The sequence below is a fragment of the Pipra filicauda genome, unplaced genomic scaffold, assembly GCF_003945595.2.
Source record: "Pipra filicauda isolate LSUMZ 115617 unplaced genomic scaffold, ASM394559v2 scaffold138_size1969278_pilon, whole genome shotgun sequence".
Lineage (NCBI taxonomy): Eukaryota > Metazoa > Chordata > Aves > Passeriformes > Pipridae > Pipra > Pipra filicauda.
In genome coordinates, this window is record NW_024103862.1 from 921,323 (window position 1) to 946,476 (window position 25,154).

General features: G+C 38.9%; 1 protein-coding gene across 3 annotated transcripts in view; it reads right to left on the reverse strand.

The window, feature by feature from the left end:
• The window catches only part of LOC114002263 (cytochrome P450 7B1), a 223,530-nt gene that overhangs the window by 78,977 nt on the left and 119,399 nt on the right, over positions 1-25,154 (reverse strand). The window contains exon 1 of one of the 3 annotated variants that reach the window (XM_039378421.1): positions 10,361-10,447. The exons of the other annotated variants lie outside the window; for them this stretch is intronic. The gene's annotated coding sequence lies outside the window, so the exon portion shown is untranslated. Of the gene's footprint in view, positions 1-10,360; positions 10,448-25,154 lie in introns of those variants that run through there. 3 annotated transcript variants of the gene reach the window in all.

The following is a 25,154-nucleotide window of genomic DNA, read 5'->3' on the forward strand; positions in this document are numbered from 1 at the left end:
AAGCAAACCCCAATTAGCTTTTATCTTGGTACTAGAGACAACATCACACAACTTAAGCTGTCCCAAGTCCATATGCTGACTGCTACACTGCCACAGCTTCCCTACCTTTATCGCTCTTAGCTTAACTAAATGAGAAGTTATGGCAGCCTGTGCTTCAATTGTTGCATAGAGATGCCAATCACTGGAGATATGCATAAGCACACCAGAAAGTCCAGTTTTTCCTTCTCTGCCTCAGTTTCACCAGCCACAAATTTAGCCTGCTCCACTGAGATCCTACACTAATTAGCTGGTGCTTGTACTTAATGTAGTCAGGACATTATATAAAGAACAGTTTTCAAAACCATTCTTTTATGGCCATTACATAGCTGTTTTCCCCTCTAAAAGCATTTTTAAATCCTGCAAAAATTCTCAGCATTAACAAAATTTATTTCTTGCATTTCTTATTTAAAATCTCAATCTATAAAGTCATTTGAGAGAACAGCCCCACATTAGTCGGGCCACCAGAATCTGCAGTCAGGGTTTTTCTGCACAGAAAATCACCCTAGAGTAGGGTGGGAGTTTGGATACACAAGAAATGTGGGATCGACTGCAGATAGGTTAGATTGCTTTGTTCCTTAAGTTTTTAATGAAAAATTCAAAAGGCAATTTGGAACAAAAAAGGTGTACATCAAATACAGAAATGTCTAATTGGCATCAACATCAATTATAAAATACGTAAATTAAACATATTTGAAAAATAGAGCAGTATTACTCACATGATGAATATTTTCAAAGTATTTCTTGATGGACTTCGTCGTTCAAACACACTTATGTCAAAAGCTAAACATACAAACCAAAGCAAAAGTCTATAAAACTGAGCTATGCTTCTACATTGCTGTTCCCAGAGTTTATGTTCAGTATAACTCACAAGGATTGCTACTCCCTATCAGACATTCTCAAGCGAACCGGAGAGCTTTTAAGAATAAAGCAGAAAAGAATAAAAGTAGGATACAGAATTCTTGCTTACATTGTCTTCACAGGCCATTTAATTATTTTACAGGTCATTGCAATCTGCATATATTTTGCAAAGGTAATATTAGATATGGTCATATTCAGGTTCAAAAGTGCCTTTTATAGCCCAGAACTGAATGCTGCAGTTTAACAAATAAAGTATGGATACATCATATTGCTATAGTTTAACTTGAGACTATTTTTTTCCCTCTTCTCATAAAATACAAACTTGCACTACATACACACACAAAACCCAAATATTCAGAAAACTTTGCTTATACTACTATTGCAACTGCTGGCACAGAGCTCTATCCCAATTAGACCTTAAAGAAATGTACTGTCCTATTATCTGAGTGTGTTTTTGGAAATGGCAATCAAAGAAATATTCTAACATGAACAAGTGTTTCTAAGTGCTAATTATTCATGGTATCACTTGCTGATTGGTGCCTGCGGCCATGAAAATTTATTTCTAGGCTGTATTTACAGTAAAACCAAAAGTGCTTAGTGGCAAGTAGCTTAATCAAATTTAAGAACAGCAGACAGATAACATAGGAGAATTTTTTTTTTCTTGTTGCTTTAATCCTCTCATTTGGTTTTGAAACATAAGGCCCTGTTCACTTCATTTAAGTCTCACAATGACTGGAAGCCTGATCAATCTGTCTTGTGTCTTCTTAGGGTGAAACTGCAATTGAGTGGAAGCAACAGATGAACAAAGCCCACATTCAAATCTGTAGCTCATTAAAATAACGTTAAAATAGGGTAAAATCGCAATTGTAAGCGAATTGTAGTTGGCTTCTTTCAGCTACATACATTTGATTAATAAACCATACATTCATTAGCCATGAACCACTGGTCTTTAAAGTAAATTTAAATGAATGACCCTGCTTTTTTGATCTTCAGACAGTTTTGAAAACATTTATGAAATAAAGCTTAAAAAAATAGGTCAAGGGCTGTTTCCTACAAGCCAAAGAGCTAATGGGATACAATCCGTCAAATCCCATAATCAATTCACATTCTGATACAGAAACTTAGAAAGTTGCAAGTTTACAAGAGACATATTGTAAAACAGCTTTTCAAGAGGGGGGGAAAAAAGAAGTATTGTTAATTTGCTTTAAACTCACAAGCAGTTCAACACTTCCAAGAACATATTTTAAAAAAATACTGTAAGAAGGCAACCTTAATTAAGGTTACAGCAACTCAAACAGCAATAAGAGAACATGGGGATGGAAGAAACCTCCTAAGTCATGAAGTTGAGATTGCTGCAGGAATTCAGACCATCCTTTCCAGAAACCTAAAAAAGGATGTTTCTGCCATGAAACATGGGTAGAAGTTAACCTAGTATTTTTACACAGGCTTTCCCTCAGGATCATAGAATCATATAATGGTTTGGGTTGGAAGGGACCTTAAAGACCATCTCATTCTAACCTTTCTGCCCTGGGCAGGGACATCTTCCACCAGACCAGGTTGCTCAGGGCCCCATCCAACCTGGCCTTGAACACTTCCAGGGATCCATAGCCTCCCTGGGCAACCCGCTCCAGTGCTTCACCACCCTCTGGATAAAGAGCTTCTTTCTAACATGTAATCTAAACCTGCCCTCTTTCAGTATAAAGCTGTTTCCCCTTGTCCTGTAACTATCGGCCTGTATGAAAAGTCCCTTTCCCTCCTTTTTTATAGCCCCCCTTAAGGTACTGGAAGGCTGTAATGAGGTTTTCAATGAGATTTCCTTCTCTTCTCCATGCTGAAGAACTCAAACTCTCTCAGCCTGTTTTCATATGAGAGATGCTCTATCCCTCTGTCATCTTCGTGGCATCCTCTGGACTTGCTCTAACAGGTCCACGTCTTTCTTGTGTTGAGGACCCCAGACACGGACACAATACTCCAGCTGGGGTCTCCCAAGAGCAGAGTAGAGAGGTAGAATCACCTACCTCGACCTGTCAGCCATTCCTCTTTTGATGCAGGATGCAGTACAGGATGCAGTTGGCTTTCAGGGTCGCAAATGCACACTGCTGGCTCATGTCCAGCTTTTCATTCAAAAGAACCCCCAAGTTCTCCTCTGCAGGGTTGCCCTCAATGACTTCTCCCAGTATCTACTCATGCTGGGATTGCCCTGACCCAGGTGCAGTACCTTGCACTTGGACTTGTTGAACTTCATGAGGTTCCCGTGGCCCACTTCTCAGGATTTCCAGATCCCTCTGGATGGTATCCCATCCTTTTGTTGTGTCAACTGCAGCACTTAGCTTGATGCCATCTGCAAACTTGCTGAGGGTGCACTCACTCCCACTGTCTGTACCATTGATGGAGATACTGAAGAGCAACAGTCCCAAGACAGAGCACTGAGGGACACCACTTGTCACTGGCCTCCACCTGGACATAGAGCCATTGACCTCAGCCCTCTGGCTGCATCCATCCATCCAACTCTTTATCCATTGAGTTGTCCACCCATCAAATCCATGTCTCTCCAATTTGGAGATAAGGATGTCATGTGGGACCATATCAAAGGCCTTACAGAAATCTAGATAGATGGCTTCTGTCAGACCTCCCTTGTCGACACTGTCACCCCTCCATCATAGAAGGCCACCAGACTGCCCTTGGTAAAGGAGTGTTGGCTGCCTCAGATCACCTCGTCTCTTACGTGCCTCAGCATATCTTTTAGGAGGACCTGCTCCATGATCTTCCCAGGCACAAAGGTGACGCTCACCAGTCTGTAGTTCTCGATTTTCCTTTCTCCACTTTTTAAAAACGGGAACAATGTTTCTCTTTTATTCTCAATACCATCATCACTGGTATTAATCAGAGCTGCTAAGACAGGCTGCTGCTGGCAAACATGAGGTTGCAGCCTTTCTGCCACCATCTGCAAAGCCTCAGGCCCTGTGATGACCCTTCAGAGACGCAGGGTAGCATAGGTGCCAGGAGTTCACATTTGGACAATCCACATCCCTCCCTACCTCTCAGCTTTGATTCTTAATCTTGATAAATGCACAGTGTTGTTGCAATTAAGTGGGCATCTCACTGCCTCAGGAGAGCAGAGCAGGAAATACAATAGATGAAAGTGCCTTCAGCCTGAAGTTGACCCTTTATAAGCAGAGCCAAGTCTCTGCAAGTTACTCCTTCTTGTGCAGCTCTTGCTGCACAAGCTGGACAAAACATTGGGGCAGGGGTCTCTGAACCAGGGACCTCTGCACAGTAGAGATGCTCTTGAGGTGGAATGCGACTGTTCAGCTTCTCTTTTTTTGGCCACCTTATTTCCCAGAAGAACTCTTCTTTCTGCTTTCCAGAGAGAACATAACTAAATGAAGAGTAAAGCTTTGTCCCATGAACAGAAACCATTGTTGGAGAACAAAAAGAATTATTAGGAATTGCTCCTAAAGAACTTGATTTTATTCTAGGGACACTTCAGTGTTCCTGGGAATTATCAGTGGTTTCTCCTTCCTTCCCACTGGAATAATCACAACTGCCTGCTACTGGTTTTTTATGAATTCTCAATAGAGAAGACACAGGCTGCAGGTCATGATGACAGCTGGAATGAACCATTGCTAATCCCATATCTGACAAAAAAACCCCAGACCATGCTTTTAAAGAAGATGAGCAAGAAAACAATTCCTAACTCAAATTCAACACTCAGACCAACACCTGAGCCTCCCAACCACTAAATCTGTTTGATATTTGCCTGTCTCCCTAACACCGCTTGCGTAGCACTCCACCCTCCTTGCATATTCTTTATTATACTTGTTTTACATTTCAGGGCTTCTCTCAGGACTGTACGTGAAACAATTTAGGTCCAGATTCATCTCTCTTAAACTAAAGCAAGCAGTAAGGATCCTAATCACCCTGCATATACTATACAGCAGATGGAAAGTATAGTTCCTAGTGTGAGTGCTAATTCAGGTGCTCAGGATCTGAGTTCCTCTCTACAGATATCCGTCTTACCTCCCCAGCACAGGGACAACTGCAGTCTTCACTTAAAGTGGTCAGGTGCACAAACTTAGTAAGGCTGAATATATGTTACACTTCACTTACCAGAATTTCACATTTTATTTAAAGATGAGTATGCACCACAATGGCTTTAGGTTGGTAGACAGTGGCATGCCAACAGTTTCCAGCCTCCAACCCATGTACCAACGAAGACAGTAAGTTCCCTGTTTTTGGTTGCATGTGTGGGATTTGGTTTTAGAGTAAATTCAGGTACCAGAATGTAGGTATCTAAAATTGTTCTATCTGTGCGCTCTCTCTGTGCCAAACAGCAACCGTACCATCAGTAGAGCTCGAACTGATTTACTTCACCTGAAGTAAACAAGCAGGGCTCAATTCAGCTGCCTCAAGACAGACATCTAGTACTGTGAGATGCTCCACCATATTTATTCCACATTCACACAGAGCTGGCAGGTCTGACAGTGCCATGGACGGAGAATTACAACCTTCTGGACCCACAGCTGGAGGCCACACAGGACAGAAATCTCTGTTTAGGAGAATGAATGGTGTCCTTTACGTCTTCATTACAGCATGTCGCTGCATCATAAATGATTTCCACAAAACCATTAACAGTGTCTCAGGAGAAGTGACCAGGGAGAGAACAAAAACAGAGTACAAACACACTGGAACTGCTCTGAGTGCCTATCTGGACATGCCAGTGGCTCAAAGAGAGAAATACCAGCACACACAAATAAGGGATGCATGTATCCCACCAAACCCCAGTTAGGGGTCATGCTAAAAACTGGACATCACCCTAATCATGCTGAAAACTGGGCATCACACATAGACTATGTAGAACAGCAGAGCACCAGAGCACTCCCACTTCCTCACATGGCAGTATTGATTTTATCCTTTAATAAAGCAAACACTTTGCCTCGTTTTCTGGCAATACCCAAACAATGTCAACACCCATTTTTGCAAAAGTTACTGCAACTACAGCAAACACTTTTAACTCTCCCTTAATATATGCCATAACATGGTGATTCTCTGAAAGGCAAATTATCCCGTTCGATCAAAAAGTATATCTCAGTTTAGCTGGGCATGGGAAGTATTAAGTTAAACTCTCTTCATGTTTTTCCTATACTGGTAATATAAATCAAACCAATTAACCCTTAGTGAAATTTCCCATAGAATTAAGAAAATAGTAAATTTTACTGCTAAACCTTTTTTAAAGAGGGGGAACAAAACTCTGTGGGTTTTTGGTTTTTTTTTTTTTTTTTAATTATGTAAAATATTTATTTTACTTTAATCACCATCCCTTGGTTACTCTTGTACTTGAACCATCACCGTGCTATGTTATTACACAGCATTTTTATTCAGTATTTTATATTGTATTTTTTGTATGTTCAGTGCAGGAGAGAAACTGGCTTTAAAACAGAACGGGAGGCAAATATTCATCAGTTAAAAACACTGATGGCAGTAGAAGGTTTCTGACCTAAAATCTTCAAGATTCTGGAACTAATTTTATATTTAGAATCTTTTATATTTATTTCATGCATAAACTCTGTTAATTTAGCCTCATTACTATCATTAAACTTTGATTCACTCAATGCTGGAATGAGAAAAGCCTTTACTTCAAGTGAAGGCTGAGTACACATTCCTCATTTGATACGTGTGCATACTGAGGACTGAATGTGCAGCATTTGTCTGCAGTGAGTACTGAATATCAAATTTGTTCGATAAATCTGTACACAAAAGTTTCCATGTCTAGAAATACCACCCGCTTTCACAAATAGAAAATTCACATAGGAACTGAAAGGCCATAGATTCCTCCTAATAAAACATGAGAAAGCTACCTGAGAGCCACCCTTGCTTGAGGAGAACAGAAATAATTTCCAGTCTGCTGGCAACTAGCTCTGTTTTAAGGGCTGATGCCGCTCAGCTACACGAGATCCACAGCAGTGCAGCCACTCAGAAACCACTTTCACTGGTTTGAGATTAAACCACAGACAGCCGAGGATGTAAAATAAAGATTAGAGTATCAAATCAAACCTAAAGCAAATATTAGTAAAGGGAAGATATTTTCTGAGATGACTGGGATACGTAACTTGGTAAGCATCTAAAGAAGAATTGTATGAGCAAGCCAGGACAAAGATTGCTATAGGATCTCCTAATAACCATAAGCAGTTTCCTTTTTTAGAACTCATTTGCAAGAAAGTAGGATAATTTTTCCCTCAGTGTGAATGGGTCCATACCTGTCGGCTTCTACTTGGAAAGTTGCAAAGACACATTTCAACACAAACATGTTTCTTATTAAAAACCATTCAGAAACAGAAATTCTGCATGATAAACTGCTGCATAAAGCTCCTTCTTGTGACATACAACATCCATAAAGTGTAACTGAGCTTCATTTCCAAACACTGAAAAAAAAAGATTAGAAGTCAAGAATAGTCTGCTTTGAAAAAACCACTGTACTGATTTTTGTCGAAATAAATACATTCTTCATACAAATCAGGAGTTGGACAATATGATAATGTAGAAAAGGAGTACTAGAGTACTACACACCTCTAGAGATCCTGACATTTTGAAACAATTTTTGAAAGGGGACAGCTAGACATGAAATCTTTCTTTTCTAGGAGAACATGTAGTGATAGGACAAGGGGTATGATTTGAACTGAAAGAGGGTCGATTTAGATTAGATATTAGGAAGAAATTCTTTACTGTGAGGACGGTGAGGCACTGAAACAGGCTGCCTAGAGAAGCTGCGGCTGCCTTATCCCTGGAAATGTTCAAGGCCAAGTTGAATTGGGCTCTGAGCAACCTAGTCTAATGGAAGGTGTCCCTGTCCATTGCAGATGGGTTGGAATGAGATGATCTCTAAAGTCCCTTCCAACCCAAACCATTCTATGAGTCTATGATTCTGTGAACCAGTATTTTCCATTAAAAACTAAACCAACAAACCCAGTAATTATTAACCTATCTGGAATTCAGCAGAGCATCTCCAATAGTCACAAACAGTTCTGGAATCAGCCACCAAAATCAGTAGTTTACACACTAAAAAAATTATTTATATGGGAAGGAGAATACCAGTAAAGTACTTTAAAAACTGGCTTTAAGGTTAGTTAGTTTTAATATTTTCACCACCAAAATAATAAATATAAGGATGTTAATGAGAACGTGAAGTCAAGACTCACTCCTAACAAAAAGAAGGACCAGAAATCACAAAGATGAAATGTGGGACATCAGTAATGGAAGATCTGTTAGCCTTAGCTGAGAGGCCGTGCACTTCAGGACAGAGACAAGAACTTCTTCTGGGTGCTGTGCTTCCAGAACTGTAAACACAGGGAAGGCCAAGGACCAAGAGCTATTAATTTTTTTCCTACTAATGAGACACTGAAACACAATAGTACTGTCAATCCACATATTGTCAGCAGAAATATTTGTATCACCCCCAAAAAATCTCTGATGAAACCTCCTCTGGAATTTCAAAGAAAACTTAGTGGACAATTAAAAAAATAAGTAAATAAAGATATTAATTTTTATGCTAAAGGAGTGAGATCAGTTCTTTGGACAAGGAATTATACTTATTTAGCATAATAACTTTCCTAAAAATACACTGGGAAGAAGTGGAAGATAAAAACAGCAGGTTTATTCAACCTGGTATAAAAGTGAGGGCAAAAAAGTCTGGTGTAAATTACCTATGAGCTCGTCTGGGTTTGAGACCAGAAGTCTAATTTTATGGGGATTTTTAGCTTTTTTCGTCTTTGTCTCTCTGTTCTCTCAAACACAAGAATGATTGTGCCCTTTTAAAGATGAAATTCCTATTCAAGCACTTCATTTTGCAAGTTTAATCCTTTGGAGAAAGATATAAACCAACAAACCCAATCTTCCCCATTTTTCAAAACTTGTAATAAAATGACAGCTCACCCCAGTAAGAGTAGAAAACAAATCTGTGTAAGAGAAGTCCTTCCACGTCACAAATTAGGCTTGATAAATCAGATGCCTTGTCATACAAGTTTTGAATTCATGTGCCAAATTGGGGGTAGCAGGCAGGTCTGCCTTCCCACCGTGGTGAAAACCTGTCTCTGCCTGAAGTCCACGGGCGATGTGAGAATTCTTAGCCATCTGACAGCTAAAAACGTGACCCACCTTCAAAAAAGAAGCATATGGCTTCCAGCACCCAATTCTGACAACATTTTGTCCTTATTCCAATTTTGTGCCAAATTCTCTAACTCCACTACATTTTCGCCTAACATATTATTCACCTTGTGAAAGGATGTTAATCAGTATCATTGTCAAAATTCTTCTTTGGGAAGAAAAATTTCCACTAGGAAAAGGAGACTCTTAAGAAATCTTTTTAGGGGATATAACAACACGTCTTAAACACAAAAAAATAAGGAAAGAAGAAAAGGTGGATTCAGATGTATGCATTTTTATACTAACGCATACAGAATGCATATACTAAAGCAGACTACAATCTGAAAGGCAACAAAGTGAAATAAGCTTTATTTCTGTGCACCCATCCCAAAGAAACATTATTTATATCAGACTATTTCCCTGTCTCTGATAGGATTTAGAGATCTGAGCCTTCACTCAGTCTGAAAAAGAAATTCTCATTTTTTTTTTCCCTAATAAAATCCCAGCCAAATAATATTAATACACAGGCACACAGTACTAATAGTTTGGCATTATTGTTTGCATCTATCTCTTCTACAATCCATGTTCACACTGGGAAGTGCACGGCAGACACAGGCATTGGGTTGACTAAAGTAGAGTCAAATCCAGCCGGAGACCATAGGTGAATGATTGCCTCCGGTAACTGCAGCATAAAACCACAACCCTATATCTGTGTCCGAGTGCATCTCCACAGTTTTTCTGGTGAAAACTGGCTATGAGAAAATGTTAAAGTGCAATACACTAGTGATGTATCATTTTTCCAAGGCACGGATTTCTGTCTACCTATGTATTTATACTGCTCTTGATCAGAAGGACTATAACCAAACACTGATATTCTCTAGCTCCGGTTTGTGTAATTCCATTTGAAGTAAAGCAGATCCAGGAATTGCACTTAGTAAAATCTCTGGATTTAACTGAACAATAATTTCAGGATGCCAATATTCAGCGAAACTGAGTACCACTGAAGGAGCCACTGGAGTTAGTTGCTCAAGGCATATATGATAAAAGGAGTGTAATAAAAGCCCATGTCCAGAAAGCCATGTGAGAGCAAACAAAAGATTAAAAGCAGAAGGAAGCTGCTAATGCTTGAGAGTGCCCAGAGCTCTTTCAGCATAGGAATGGGCCTTATCAATACTTTGTGAAGCACACTGCACACAGCTAAAAAGCATCCTTGAGCAGAAGACTTCAGACTCCACCACAACACAAGATGAGACAAACACGACCCTGAGATTGACACAAAGAGTGAAACTTTGAGTAGACTTTCAGAGATGCGACAAAGAAGTACCTGAGAGTAAACAAAGATTTCCAGGATTCCTCCACTCCACCCTTTCCAGGAGGTAAAAATAGCAGGTGTCTTGGCTCCTCACCATCCCTGAACTTCACTGGTGGTACAGCATCTCCCTCTGTCTCTCTCTTGCTCAGAGGCTTGGTCCTCTGGCAACCAGCAAGTAGGTGTCTGATACATTTTTTTCAAACTTCATGGCAAGGATTGCACTTTGTTAATAGTGCCAGACATATATGATAGCTGTCAAGCTGGTGAGTTATTTTAACACTTGGAGAACTGGCTCTGAAACAGTCAGGTAGCAAACTGCTAATGAAAAAGATAAGCAAATGACTCAAATCAAGCATGCTACACTGTCTGTCTTAATGTTGGTTGGTACGTCTGGAAAGAAAAACAAGTCTTTCTACTGGCCAAATTCATTTTTTTAACACCCAAGTGCCTTCCTGTAATTCATTAACTGACCTGACTCACAGGTCTCTCCACTGGATATAACTGCTGCTGCAGCATTTTCTATGTACTTGAGGTTTTATTCCTTTTACCTACCTCAAATTTTTCTCTACGGAGTTTTCTTCCCAACTGCCATGGACCTATATGCACTCAGAAGGGTAGAAGTTTCTGAAGAACATTATTCTTCAAAATTTAGTAGAAGGAAATTCTTAGAATTGTTGTAATACTGTATGTGCCTGAAAATGAACAAGTTAATGCAGAATTTTCTCCTTACTCAGAAAAATGGCCATTTTTTGAAGCTAGTATGATTCATAGCTCCTCTGCTTTACCATAGTCTTTTTCTCCAAAAAACTACATGATTGCAGTGAAGACTTCATTTATAAAAAAAACCAAAACAAACCAAAAAAAAAACTATAAAAGTGGGCCAAATATAGAGCAACTAGTACAGGAGCACCACTTTATTCAAGAAAATCAAGTAGCTTTTTCTTAAAATTCATACTAAAGACTTACTAGTCAATTGGCAATTCCAAGTGCTGCAGTGACTGGACATTTATACATCAGATGGAGCATTCTGAAGACTAGTAATTCAAACAAGAAGGAAGCCTAGGAAGGAAGCATTCACAGATACTGCTAAGAAAAGAATTTAAAGACTCCCGAAGAAGTTAATGATGGTGCAAAGGCAAAAGGACAATGTCACTATTATTACTCATGTTTTTTTTCTTTTTACACAGAGGCTGACACTGGTTTAGTAATACTTTAAGTTAGGCTGGGGTGTCCCTTCATTAAATTATGCAAGCAGCCTGAAAAGAGAGCTGTGAAAGGAAACATATTCCAGCTGGTGCAGGTGATCATCTTTTCATCCAGGCTGCCATCCTCTTCTTGTTTGCTTCCCTCCTACATGCACATATACATAACTGTTAATTTTAAAAAGACATATCCTTGAATGTATTCCCTGTGCAGATTCTTTACTACTTCATCATTTTCATCCATGAATCACAAAGAGACAGGAAAAAAGATTCTTATGCAAAGAAATAGATATTAAGCTTTATGGGACTGCGATATGATTCTTAAAGACAGCAGTTCCCTAACCACAGTTGTTTAGAAAGTTACATTTTGTAAAGCATAATTGCAACTTAATTGTAAGTTTAGATTTTGTAATATCACAAATAAACAAAAAAGATGTATCTATGTATTGTAATTGGCTGATCATACAAATACTTATTAAATATAAACACATATGCTTTTGTAGATTTGTTAGAAAGATTCGTTAATTGCTTAATGAAAGATGTCTTTCAGATACTAATTCCTTCATTTAGTTCAACAGATTAAATTTTATATGAGGAGATATTAGCATGCATGCAATGAAGTGACAAGGACAACCAAAAAGCTTAAAATGTTAATGGATGAAGTGCAGCTTTCTTAGTTCCTCTAAACTAAAAGCTATAATCTTCATTACATGCACTAAAGATCATATTTTCTCCTGCTTTCTGCAGAGATAAGACAGCTATATTTAACACAGAAACATACACCACAATATGTTTCGATTCAGCTGCTATATTTTCATCATCATAAATAAATTATGAAAACTTTAAACACTGCATGAATGATTCCGCACAGAAAACAACAAAAATGCAATTAATTTTTATAGAAGAGAAAATTGATAGTTGACATCCAAGCAATCCAATTACTTCTATATTTCATCGCAGTAGTTTTAGGTAATTATCTTCTTGATAACCTCTCTTCACAAGGTGCTTGCAGAAAAAAACCCAAACAATTGACTTTAGTTACTAAGGCACTACAGGGTTAACGTCAACCATTGCTGTAAAAAGCAAATTACTAGCAATACCAACAGTCCAGAGCCTTCCTTTTTGCTGTAGACTGAAGTTCAATCTGGCATCATCTTTTCTCTGTCCCCAGTAGGGTGCAGGGAGCCCTCTAGCTTCCATGTGGGATTCCTACTGTGGTACATATTGGCCAGCATACAGCTGCTCTAAACAACTATTTGCATCTACAATGCGGTCATCCCACCACCTTCTTTTCAGATCAATATGATTGGGACAAACAATAGTTTGATTTTGATTGCTCTATAGTACGCTTGGGTAGAGCCGCTGAATGCAAGCGCACTCAGAAACAATGGGCTGGTTCATCATCCAAAGCGTCCCTTTTCAAACAGCTGCCTCTGCCACACTCACCCTGACAAACGTCCAGAAAAACAGATGGTTTCAGCATTCATGGGCAGTTTAGTGAAAGCCCTAGAGTCAACTATTCAAGACATTTTATCATCTAGCTGATAATAGAGCAGTGCTTGGAGATAAAAATTAAAAATACATTTAAAAACTCTATTAATTCGCACCCACGTGCAGCCCCCCTTGCACACACATGAAACGACTTCCCCATGCTCTGCAAAGTGCAACACTGCAAAGTGCAAGCACTTAAAGGAAGCTTCACTCTTAATCCCTTCTGTGGGATAGCTGCATCACTATGAAAGATGATAATCATCGGGTACTCTCACCAACCATCTACTGCAATACCCACAAACAAAAGCAATGAATTAGTAGTTGAATGGGAAGCTTAACTTTGAGCTGCCTCGGTTTTGCTGTGGATTAAACCAGGTTCTGCTATTTTTTCTCTTTTGTTTGTTTGTTTTGTTTGTGTGTATCTAAGAGAGATTTTTTGTGCTTGTTTTTTTCAGGCTAAAATACAAATGCTTTTGAGGCATTGTATTGGAAGGCACAGGGTGAGCTATGATACAGATTCTGCTCATACCTATGGATAATCACATCATTTCCAACTAAGTCACCGGTATTAAGCAGCCTCTAGGCAAAGAAGCTGGGGAACTACAAAGCTGAAGGTCTATGCTCCCTGTGCCACCTATCTGGAAGGATGTGTAGGACAGGCTGAAGAGCAGCCACTATAGTGGCTCCTCAGCTCCACCAGCCACAAAGCCTGACATGGGGCTTAGAAATGGGCAATATTATCCTTCTGGGATGTCTGGGCAGTGTTATCCTTCAGAGGATGCATTACTACTCTCACTTGCTCCACAAATCCCTAAACTTTGAGGAAGCTTAAACTCCCTCAAATCACACTGGAAAGTTCAACTCTCCTTGAGGGAGGATGTGGCTTCTATGAAAAAAAAAAGGTGTTATATTTATTATTCCTCACTTATCTTAAAAAAATTCATTATTACTTATTCAAAATTCATTAACATTTTCTTGGAGATCACATGAACTTTCCACAGCAAAGATAAATGCCATACTTGGCACTGCATTAGTCCAGCGAGCTGAGCTGCTGTATAGTCAACCTGGACACGCTTATGCTAACTCTGCTTTTCAGAGGAGCACATGGGACTGAATCTTGCAAATGCTGGGAACTTTCTCACAGCTGTACGTAAGTATGTGTACTACAGTTCTAAAGAAAAGCAGAGAAACAGAAAGCAAGGGTCAGCAATTATCGTTGCGAATACCTCAATGTCTAAAGGCTACAACTCAGAAAAAGTATTTTGGAATTGAAAAATAAACATAGAAAAGAAAGAGGGAAAAATCTGACCATATGCTGTAAATGTGGATTTATTTTCTTCTTAAAAATTTTTGCTTTCTAAAAACGTTGTTCTTAATCTACTGTGTTTCAGCTCAGGGGAAAAAATACTCTGGATCCAATCAGAAATCTCCAGTGATGAAAACTTTACTGAAAGAAACCCCCGGGTGGCGAAGGATGGTACCAGCTTGTCAAAATGATGATACTTCAGTCCATGTGGCCACACAAAAAAATAGTCATCATGTATAAAGTCGGTTTTCTCCACAGTCAGTCTTGAACACTGGCTACTCTATTTCCCCAATAAACTCTTTCTTACTGCTGTACTTGCACACAGAGAGCCTCTGAAGCCACTCCAAGTATCTGCTTCCTCTTCCAGAACTTCTCTGATGCCTCCGCTATGACATCAACTAATCATAACTGAGCTGAATATGTTATTCAGATTGATGATATTACAGCTAGGACTACCAAAACATACGACTCTCAGGAGACTGTCTAGACCCTCCTAGGGGTAAAGGGCATAAATATTCTCGGAAAACCTAACTCCTTGAACCTTTCATTTTAAATCATACTTTTAAAATTCTTCATTTCCTCATGATTTCTTTTGGAAACTCTCCAATTTATCTACATCTTTCTTTATATGCAGTCCCCAAAACTGGATTCAATACTCCAGCTGAGGCCTCACCAGCACCATATGGTGCAAAATAATTACTTCCCATGTCTTACACATGACACTCCTGTTAAAGAATCCCAAAAAAAGAGGTGCTTTATTTGCAATAGCATGTCCTTTGTGAGTTATATTTCATTTGTGATCTCCTAAAACCTCAGATACTTTTCTGCTTTCCAATTACTTCTTTTGTCTTTGTGCATTTACTGTATCATTTCCAAGGGCCGTATTTTGTACTTCTTTACCAAATTTCACTTGGTCGATTTTTACAGAGATCCTTCTGCTCCAATTCATTGCTCCAAAGTGTTGCAAACATCCCCGCCTGCCCCTGTTAAAAAAATAGAGCGTATTTTCTCATTAGCATTTTGAATGATGGATTAGATGGACTAGAGAGCAGACCTTTCCGTGAAGAGGCCAATTAGCAATGTCAGGTGAGCTGCCCCTGTTGCAGCTGGGAAGAGCACCACCAATAACTTCTCTTTGAGAACACTTTTCAACTGCTTTGCAGCCACTCATGGCGATTTCATCTAGGCCATATTTTTCAAGCTTGCTTAAAAGAATGTCATGTTGGACAGTGTCAAAAGCCTCACTTAAGTCAAGATACATCACATCTCCTGGTTCTCTGTTATCCACTAGGCCAGTTACTCTGTCAAAGCAGGAAATGAGATTGGTTTGACACAATTTGTTCTTGACAAATTCATGCTGGCTCTTTTTTATCACCTGATTATTGTCTAGGTGCTTATGAATTGTTCTAACATTTCTCTGGGGGATCAACCAGGGCTAAACTGGACTTGGCAACTGGAAAAAGGAGTATCCAGGGAATTAATGACAAGTCCTAAGCCTGACTTTCTTCAGCCCTGCCATGCTGTTTCTGTTTACTTTAAACATAGCTTACAGCTAAAGATCAAAACAACGAAACCTGGCCAGCTTCTGCAGTAGGACCCTCTCGCATTTAAACAGTCCAGCTGCACTACATTGCTACAGTGCAAAGATCATTTAGATCTAGAAGAATCATTTGATCTAATTGCTGTCCCAGAAGCTGCAGGGCTGGAGTCCTACTCCCACTTTCTCCAATAAAGCCACGACTTGGTCTTGCATCTTGAGATGAATTACCTCAGACTTCCACTGCTCAGACTTTCAGGCTGGCTTTGCATCTCTACTGACACGCCATTGCAATATGCAGAAACATACTTAGTTTTCTAGCACATTTAAAATGTTACCCACTCATTCACATTAAAGGGAGTCTTCACACTGCTTGTAACAGCCTTTGAAGAAGGCTTTAAACAGTCTTTGAACGAGGTGTCAGAACATGAAATTTATCATCTTTCCTTGTTTTCATAGTTACTTTCCCAGAAAGGTCCTGACCTTGTTTGAGACTTTGAGTGGTACTGCAATAAGAGTAATAAATATTATGTGAAAGTCATAAATCTCACCTCAGTTTACAGAATGAGAAGATATTGGGAAATCAGAAGATATTTAGCCAGGAAAAAAAAAAAGTGGGGGATGGTGGGAAGCAGCAATCTGGGAGCATTCTGTTGCAAAAAAAAAAAAAAAAAGCAAAACCCAAACAAGTAAGCCCTTTCCCTCTCTGTTTTACTTCCAGTTTAACATTTCCCTGGTCACCCTTCCCAATTCTTTATATTTTTCTAATATTCAAGTGAGCTCTTTCTCACGTGCACATTTCTATGCAAGAGACAAAGAGGAGATTCTTTTCTTTCTCTTTTCTATCACTTCTTCTCAAGCTTCCTCTTACTTCTTTTCCATTTTGCTCTTCTCAGTTTCCAATACACCCATGCTCACCCACAGACTCATCTCTGAATCCCCTGTCATGCATTTTTTTTCTGTCCTACTGCATAGGAACTATTTCCTAGTTCCTTTCCATAAGTCTTCTTAATCATACAGGTTTTTATACAGGTATTAAACTAAACGTTGAACATCCTTTTGCAACCATGTCTGGGTTATCTCAATTCAGCTTCCCACACTGCTGTTTCCCTTCATGTCTGCTACAACACATCTCACCCTTCGCATTTCAGAGGTTACAGAGCATCAAGAGAAGTAACACAAGCAGGAAATAGCCATTTCAGCACCTCCGAAGACAAGAGGGTGTAGATGAAGAAGACTGAGCACAAGATTCCACGGCACTGAACAAGGCTTTACCAGAAGTCTTCACAGCCCTGAAGGACAGCTCACACTTGACTCTGGTCACAGTTGTTCCTCAGCTTTATTTAGATGAGCGATTTTGCAACTGCTGGAGCCCTCAGGTGGTCCACATACCATTCCTAAGGAGGCTACAGTAGACAGCTAATGTATGGTACACAGCAGCGTACAGGTACCAGCGTCCTCGGCTTTAAAAAAAACAGATAAGCTAAAACGGCGGTTCTAATTTTTTAAGGTGGTACTGAAAATGTTCAGTAAGACCTTTTTCCAGTACTCCTTGATGAAAATGCTTGACCTACTATAGATCAGTCCATTCCCGTTTTTTGCTGTTTCCTCTATGGCCATCTGTTTGTCTTGTTTTCAAGGGGCAGTTTCTTGCAGAAATTATTCCCAGGTTTTATCATGCTCAGCACTAAATAGGTCTGCATGAATAGGCAAAACTCATTAAAAAATCAGATTTTTAAATTTCTGTTTCTTATGTGAATATAGAATTTGTGTAAAAAATTCACTTAAGAATTTGTGTTAGAAAGTACCGTTTTGTTTAAAGTCAGTCTCAGTGTTACCCTGCATAAATGGATTTTCCCCCGCTTTTGTGAAAGCCTTGCAGTCCAACACAAGGCATAAAAGTCATTAAAGAGGAAAACATAATAGTAGAATTACAGAAACTGGCAAGGTAATATAGAAATAGAAACATTTCCTGAAACTACCAGCTCTACTTTTTTATGAAATTACTAGGTTTCAAGTTGATGTTGTCAGTGCAAGTAACCTTGAAATTTACACTACAGTAGTTTCAACATACCAAATCAAAGGCAAAAATTTTAAAGGAAAAAGCAATTTTTGAGAGTTTATGCATTAAAACTTTGAAAGCTACTTGTTGGCCTGATGAAGGTTACTGTATTATAGACAAAAATACCATTTCTAAAGTAAGTTCCATATATTTTGCTGCAGCGTCGTCACTGTTACAGAACAATACATGATGAACTTTTAGATTTTTCTATCCAGTCTAAGTGCGGTGAAATCCAATCACCTAAAAGCATTAAGCAGGAGGTTCAGATTTTATACTTAGTATTTCATAGGAAACATAACACTACATCATTTAGGGGTTAAGTGCAAGATCAGAATAAAGTATATCCTGTAAATTTTGTACATGGTATAGGCTGCATATGGACAGTTCTTCCATCTGCCTAGATAACTTCAACAAAGATACAAGTAGATAAAATTGAAGTTAATTTAGTAACATGTACCCACATGATAGCAAGTCCAATTTTGATTGAAATCATTTGAGGGTTTTAACATTTGCATCTCTTCAATCAGCTTTCATTTCTTACAGAGATTCATCATCTCAGTATCTAACTGGATTGCACAAAAATATGGACCTCCATTAATTTCTAGAAGGAAAAATTGAAACTAATCCCAGAGACCATCTGGAAGGCATGAGTAGCATATAAATTCAGCTCCTTGCCTGTAAGGCCAGAGCATTTCTTTAAAAAGAACTAAAGTAATCACACAAACTTGGTTTCATCTTCAGTTACAGATGAAATTCAAGGACCTCTTTATCTCAGTCACACATGTCTAAGCCATGGTCATAATGGAGGCAACAAGGTACCCAAACTCATAAGTCCAAAGCCATGAAGTTGGAGCTGATGACAACCACCTTTCAGAGCATTCACTTCTTCTAGCTGGAATAGTTCCAAAATCTAACAAAGACTTTCTATTGATGGATACAGAGTGGACAAAGTGAATGCAAACTGCATATTTTGGGACAAATCTTCAAACCATTTTTGATCCTAATTAAAGGTGTCTATGTGAACATCAACCTTGCCAGAAAAAAATGGAACTGTCAAGTCACAGAAAGAAATGGTAGATGACACGACCCTTGTCTCATGTTACTGCTACTTACATGTATAGCTTCACCGCAGCAAGTTTGACTATACACATAAAAGAGTTCATATATGCGTATGCACACTTATGTACAGGTTAAAAAAAATTTCTAGTCTTTTACAGAATCAACGTGTATTTTTTATCATTCATTCTCTTTAAGAATAAATCTCATTACAAGATTTTGAAAGGGGTATCTCATAACAACATTAGAGATGTGTTTGTATTAATGTGTTTCCAGAAAAGACTCTGTCTACATTTTGTTTCAGGGCTGAAATGTATTTGGGGAAGAATGAGCTCATTCAGAATAAATGCTTCTTTAAATCCACTTTAATTTTTTCTCTTGAGTTAATCAGATATGACACTGATTTTACCCTGTACTCAGAACCTGTTAGGTATTCTGTCCAGTTGAAATACAAACACTGTTTCAATTACAGAGGAAGGCAGGTAGAAATTAAAAGAGGCATTGCTCCTTTAGGTTTAAAGTCGCTTGGCTAGTCAGATCTTCAAGAAGAATCTCTGTTTCTGAGATGAAGATTTAAACAATCATGACTTTCGAGAGTGTGTTTCCACCCCATTAGTGATATAGTAGTTCACATCAGAAAGAACTACCGCATTTTACAGAATTCAGCAGAGAAATGATTCTTATCTAGTACTCGGTAGCAGCAATATTTCAGGTTTTTTATGCCATGGTTTTTACAATCTAAACACAGAAATTAAATGCCTGTAGTCATAACTCATATCTTCCAATTGCTTTAAAATGGACATTTAGCTTCTCAAAGGGGTTGACAATGTCTTTTTAAATTATTACTGCTGATTTATATCACTGTAATGTGACAAAATAGACTTATACTCCTCAAATCTGAAGATAGAACAAATATTCTTTGCACACAGTAGCGGGCAAAGGTTCTTCAGAAATAAAATATGCCTGCCCTCTACTGACCATCTAAGAAACTCTTTTATTTTGTTTTTAAACAATATTTGCACCAGTAAAATTTTAAATGAAATTTTAAATTTAATTTCTTTCCTCATTTAAAATGTCTTATAACATCATGTCTCCAAATTAAACTACCAATCATCATGTGCTTGTTGCAGCCCTCCAGTAAGCTCAAAGCACGTTGGTTTGCACAACATTACATGTATCCTAATCTTTTTTGTTTTTGATCCACTGGTCCCCTGAGGAAGTCGGGGAGAGAGAATGGAGTAGCCCAGATTTTAAAGTCTGAGTGCCTTCCCAGAATTGCTAATGTAAAAGACTTCTTTTTTTGCAGCAGCTGTTACAAATCAAGAAGCAATTGTACTTGGGACATTCACACAAAATGAATTTTATCCTCAGGAGACCTTAGAAAAACACAAAAGTGTTTGCGAAATTCATCAGATACCAAATTTCCAGGAAAATTTAATTCAGTTTGAAATATTGTGCACATGTGCTATCAGAATGAACAGTTTTAGGAGTAACATGAAAAACAAAGATCTGGCTAGATGTATGTGGCCAGTTCTGGCAGAGACGCACAAGGACACATCTGGATTAGCCATCTCCTTTTGAGTTGCAATTTGTCTAATCTGTTTTAGACTTACTTAAAATGAGATGAGCAGTCCTTTAGAAGTGCTCCCTTCCCCCATTTTTACATGCAGTCAGATGGACCTCCAGGAAGGTTCTCTGTATTAATATTTACGGTAACTACAAGCTAACATAACCCACATTAAGGAATAAAAGGAACAAAAGAAATGCTCCTCTGCTGGCAAATCCAAAGCACAAGAAAGAAGACTGAGGATTTTACCCTTGGACTCTGTGGATGAATGGCATTCCAGATAATGAACTTACCACCTTTTCTCTTGGGCTAGGTGGGACCAGTACTGACCCCAGCATAAATCAGTGCTAACTGCTTCTGTTTTCAAAAGCTTTCAGAGCTTGCCTGTGCACAATCAATATGAACAAATCAGGCTATGAACTCCAAACAGATCAATTATTTCTGTCCAGTTCTCCATGTGGGAACTCAAAGTTAAGAAAGTGCATTCACAGCACAAGCTAACCATCTGATCACACAAACAGGACCTAAGGGTTGGGCTCTCCAACGTTGACACTTATTTTAGCAGTGATTTCAGTAAGAATTTACCCACATCAACTTGTAAGTGCTACTAAAAGCCAAAGACGTAATGTATAATTAATCCATTGCTCTTGCCATTGAAAATCCATAGTTATTCACTAGGTGTAATGCAGGACTAATACACTATGCTTTTCTTTCTATATTAATGCTATGACTTTCTGTATTCACCAGCAAGTGAATCCATTCCAGTCCAAGTCTTTATCAGGCTTTGGAACTGAGTTGGTATCTTCAGAAAGTGTAGAATGGCTATAAGCACAAAACTCTGAATAGGAGTATAAGTAGACTAAAAAATTCCATTGAGGAGATATTTTTTTTTCTAACCATGCCATGTAAATAACCTGTGAAGAAGAAAAGCAACAGAAGTCATATGTTTTCATAAGCCATGTGGACAACTTGCCCTTTTCTGAATATATCTTTCACTATATGGCACAAAGAGATACAGAGAATATGTAGAGATATATATTTTTCCCCAATAAGAATAATAAATAGCTGCATTTTTAAGGAGACGTACACCAATGGCGCTTCTGCTACTGCTGCTAAACAGCTGCCTAATGCTTGTCTGCTACTAAGAACCAAAAATGGTTTGCAAACAGCAACTGTCTGAGGATGAATAAAAAGAAAAATCTCTGGAATGAAGTAGTTTTAAAATAGAATCACTTGCTTATGAGTGAAGCTTAAAGAACAAAAGCTTTTATAATCAATTCTCCACCTATCTGAGCATTTGACTATTCTCTCATCAACGCAATTTATAGTGTCCTGTTTTGAAATTTTTTTCTACTGGGAAGCCGAGGCTCTGCTCTGGAAGTCCACAAAGGACAGGTGAGAACAACAATATTATGTAGTGACTGGAAATCAGTCCCTGTAGAAATGAAGGTGGAACAGAGAAGATACACCAATGTTTATATCACTCACTTAAAGATGAGCTTTCAGCATAAAAAAACATAATGACAGTAGGGAACAATATGAATTATATGAACAATATACCCATATTATTTACCCCTTGTTCTTAAGATGAGACCAATATTTCACGACAGAAAGTAAGTTTCAAATAACAAAAAAAGTCACATTGACCAAATACTGATCATTAATAAAGCACACATGATGCTTCCCACATAAGCCCAAAAGGATTACTTATCCATGTGGAAGCAGTGGACAGCAATTAATCCTCACAGTATTTAGAGCAAAACCTCCTCTGGGAATTTTTCATCACTCTTTCTTTAAGAGTAGTCACCGGCAAAAAAGGTTAGTATTTTCCCTTACACAAAAATTAATCACAACCCTTTGGAAAACCTAACTACAGCAACACTGAAAAACTGAGTCCAGAGACATCTTCACTATCTATTTCTTCCTACCAACTTTGCTATAGATACCATAACAGAGACAGATGCACAGTATCAAGAAAAGCAGCTCTGAGCGCTGCCGCTGCCAGACTATTGAGCCTCACAATGTACATAAAAAAGTGTTACCCCTGAGGCAAATAAACATAGCAAACACAGTCCTCCAAGAAATACTACACAGTATTGAAAGTTTTATGCTATATTTAAATCTTGTCCTCTCATTTTAATAAGGAAATACTGATACTGAAAGAGAAAATTACTCTTCCTGATAATTTAAAACAGGCTGTTGATTTTTGCAGTAGCACTGTTAAGTGTCCTTTTGAGGTTCACTAATCCACAGTGTCTTGCAGAGGTAGGATATATCTGTGGAGATGGAGGCTGAACAGGGCAGAAAGACACAGCTCTCTCACAGACACTGGAGAAGTTTGGATTCCCTTGTCTGGGAGATGATGGCTTCTTTAACCTTAGCACTGAGACAAGAGATGCCAGGATCTTGCAAGGGAAGGTCCTAGGGAAGAGTTAGGTACGGTCACCACCTCCTATTGAGGCAGACAACCAAAGAAGGAATGATAACCTATGCTCTGCAATTTATGGTTGAACACTTCCTAGAAAAAAAAAAAAAAAAAAAAGTAAAGTTGCTTCTTTAAAAGCATCTTTAGCACTTCTTTCTACTTGCATGCCAGGACACAAAACTAATTGTTGGAATCCCTCGTCTCTAAAAAAAAAAATCTATCACGGTAGCTTTCACTTAATGCTATACATTATAGTTCTGATGTTCAACTTCTTCCTTTTCCTTCTTCATTTCAGCTTTCTGAAACCATCTGCTTTCTGTTAAGATGAATTCTTAAAATCCTGTGAGCTGCTCATATGAAGTGAGTAAAACTTGGATTTTCTAAAAGAGGCAGAGATTTGCAATGTAAACAACCTATATGCAGCTTATATCTTCATTCAGGTTTATAGCAAGTGGGTGGATGCATTGCATAACTACACTTCAGGAGAGGTAATTAGGTACTGAAAAATGCATCCGCTTGTGTAGTGAACCAAGTGCACTAACCCATACAAACATGCATATTTTTGTGCTCGCAACTGTGTTTCTATACCTTTTGAAAATGTGATCTCCTATGAGAATGAATACTCAAGATTATAAGAGTCCACAAATCCCTTTCACCACTGCCCATAACTTCTGAGCTTTTCTGTATCCAGTTACTCTTCTCCTCTTAGGAGAAAATATTGAGTGCGGTTAGCTAAGGTTGCTTCACGACCATTAAAAAAGAATTATACCACGGCAAACTGTGCTTCATTTCCTTTCTTTAGGTACATTATATAGCAAAGAAGCCAGCTGCAGCCCAGAGGCAGCCTAGCTGAGGCTACACAAGAGGAGCATGTGCTGTAATGCATCTGCCAAGATGACCTACAGGCAGGTTCCTGCCTCATCACTGCACAGAACACCGCACGGCCTCGTTAGCTCCTACTTGTTTAGACAGGGTTTCTGTTCCCATTGTGTTGATTCTTCTTGATTGCAAATCAATTGAGATGGTCTGCACATTACAATATTAAGACAGCAAATTAATAAATGTTCAGATGCGGACACCAGTGCCCAGTACCTATCCAATGCATGGGACTGCCATGGATTGGCAATGGATCAGACATGGCTCCTGTGGCATCTAACTGAGGCTGCACAGCCTAGCCCCATGTCAGTAAAGAACCCACTCACTCCCTTTAACAGCATCTTAAAAGTCTTGATCTGTGCCTCAGTCCTCCCATCAGTGGGTTATAGACAATAATGCTGTCTAGCCCCAAATGACTGTAATGACAGGATCCTCAGAAATGAGGTGAAAGATGATTGTATAACATTACGAAGTACTGCTTTATTCTTTTTTGAAGTAGACAGAGCATAGATCATTTTAGCATTTAACCACATATATGGCTTTTGCTCTGACATACTAGTTCAGCCTAAAGTTAGTGATGAAGAATATTTTTAGGTGCCTGAACCCTACTAAGAAATCATTTAAAGTCTTTTGCTTTTAAATACAGACAGTTACTTCTGTCTTCCTGAAAAGAGTGGATCACATTTGCAATATGGTTTGGGCCTGATCACCTTGGCTTAGAAGACCTCAACAATGATACTCACATGTTCCAGGCAAAGGACAAGTTCATATCCATAACTGAACCACAAGCTTATATAGGATCTGTACATCTGATCTTGGTTTGGAAAAGAAAGAATACAAGAGGGATGGCTGCATTTTCAAAATTTGAATTAGTAGTATACTACTCAGCCCTGGTGAGGCCACATGTGGAGTACTATGTGCAGTTCTGGGCTCCACAGTACAAGAGAGACATGAAGCTCCTGGAGCAGGTTCAGCAGAGAGCTTCTAAGTTGGTCAAGGGTCTGGAGAAACTCTCTTACAATGAAAGGCTGAGTGGGCTGGGCCTGTTCAGCCTTGAGAAGAGGCGACTGAGAGGGGACCTCATTAATGTGTATCAGTATCTTAAGAGTGGATGTCAAGAGGATGGAGCCAGGCTGTGCTCGGTGATGCCAACCAATAGGACAAGAGGCAATGGCCAAAAACTGATGCACAGCAAGTTCCACCTGAACATGAGGAAGAAATTCTTTATTGTGCAGGTGACCATGCTCTGGGAACAGGCTGCCCAGAGAGGTTGTGGAGTCTTCC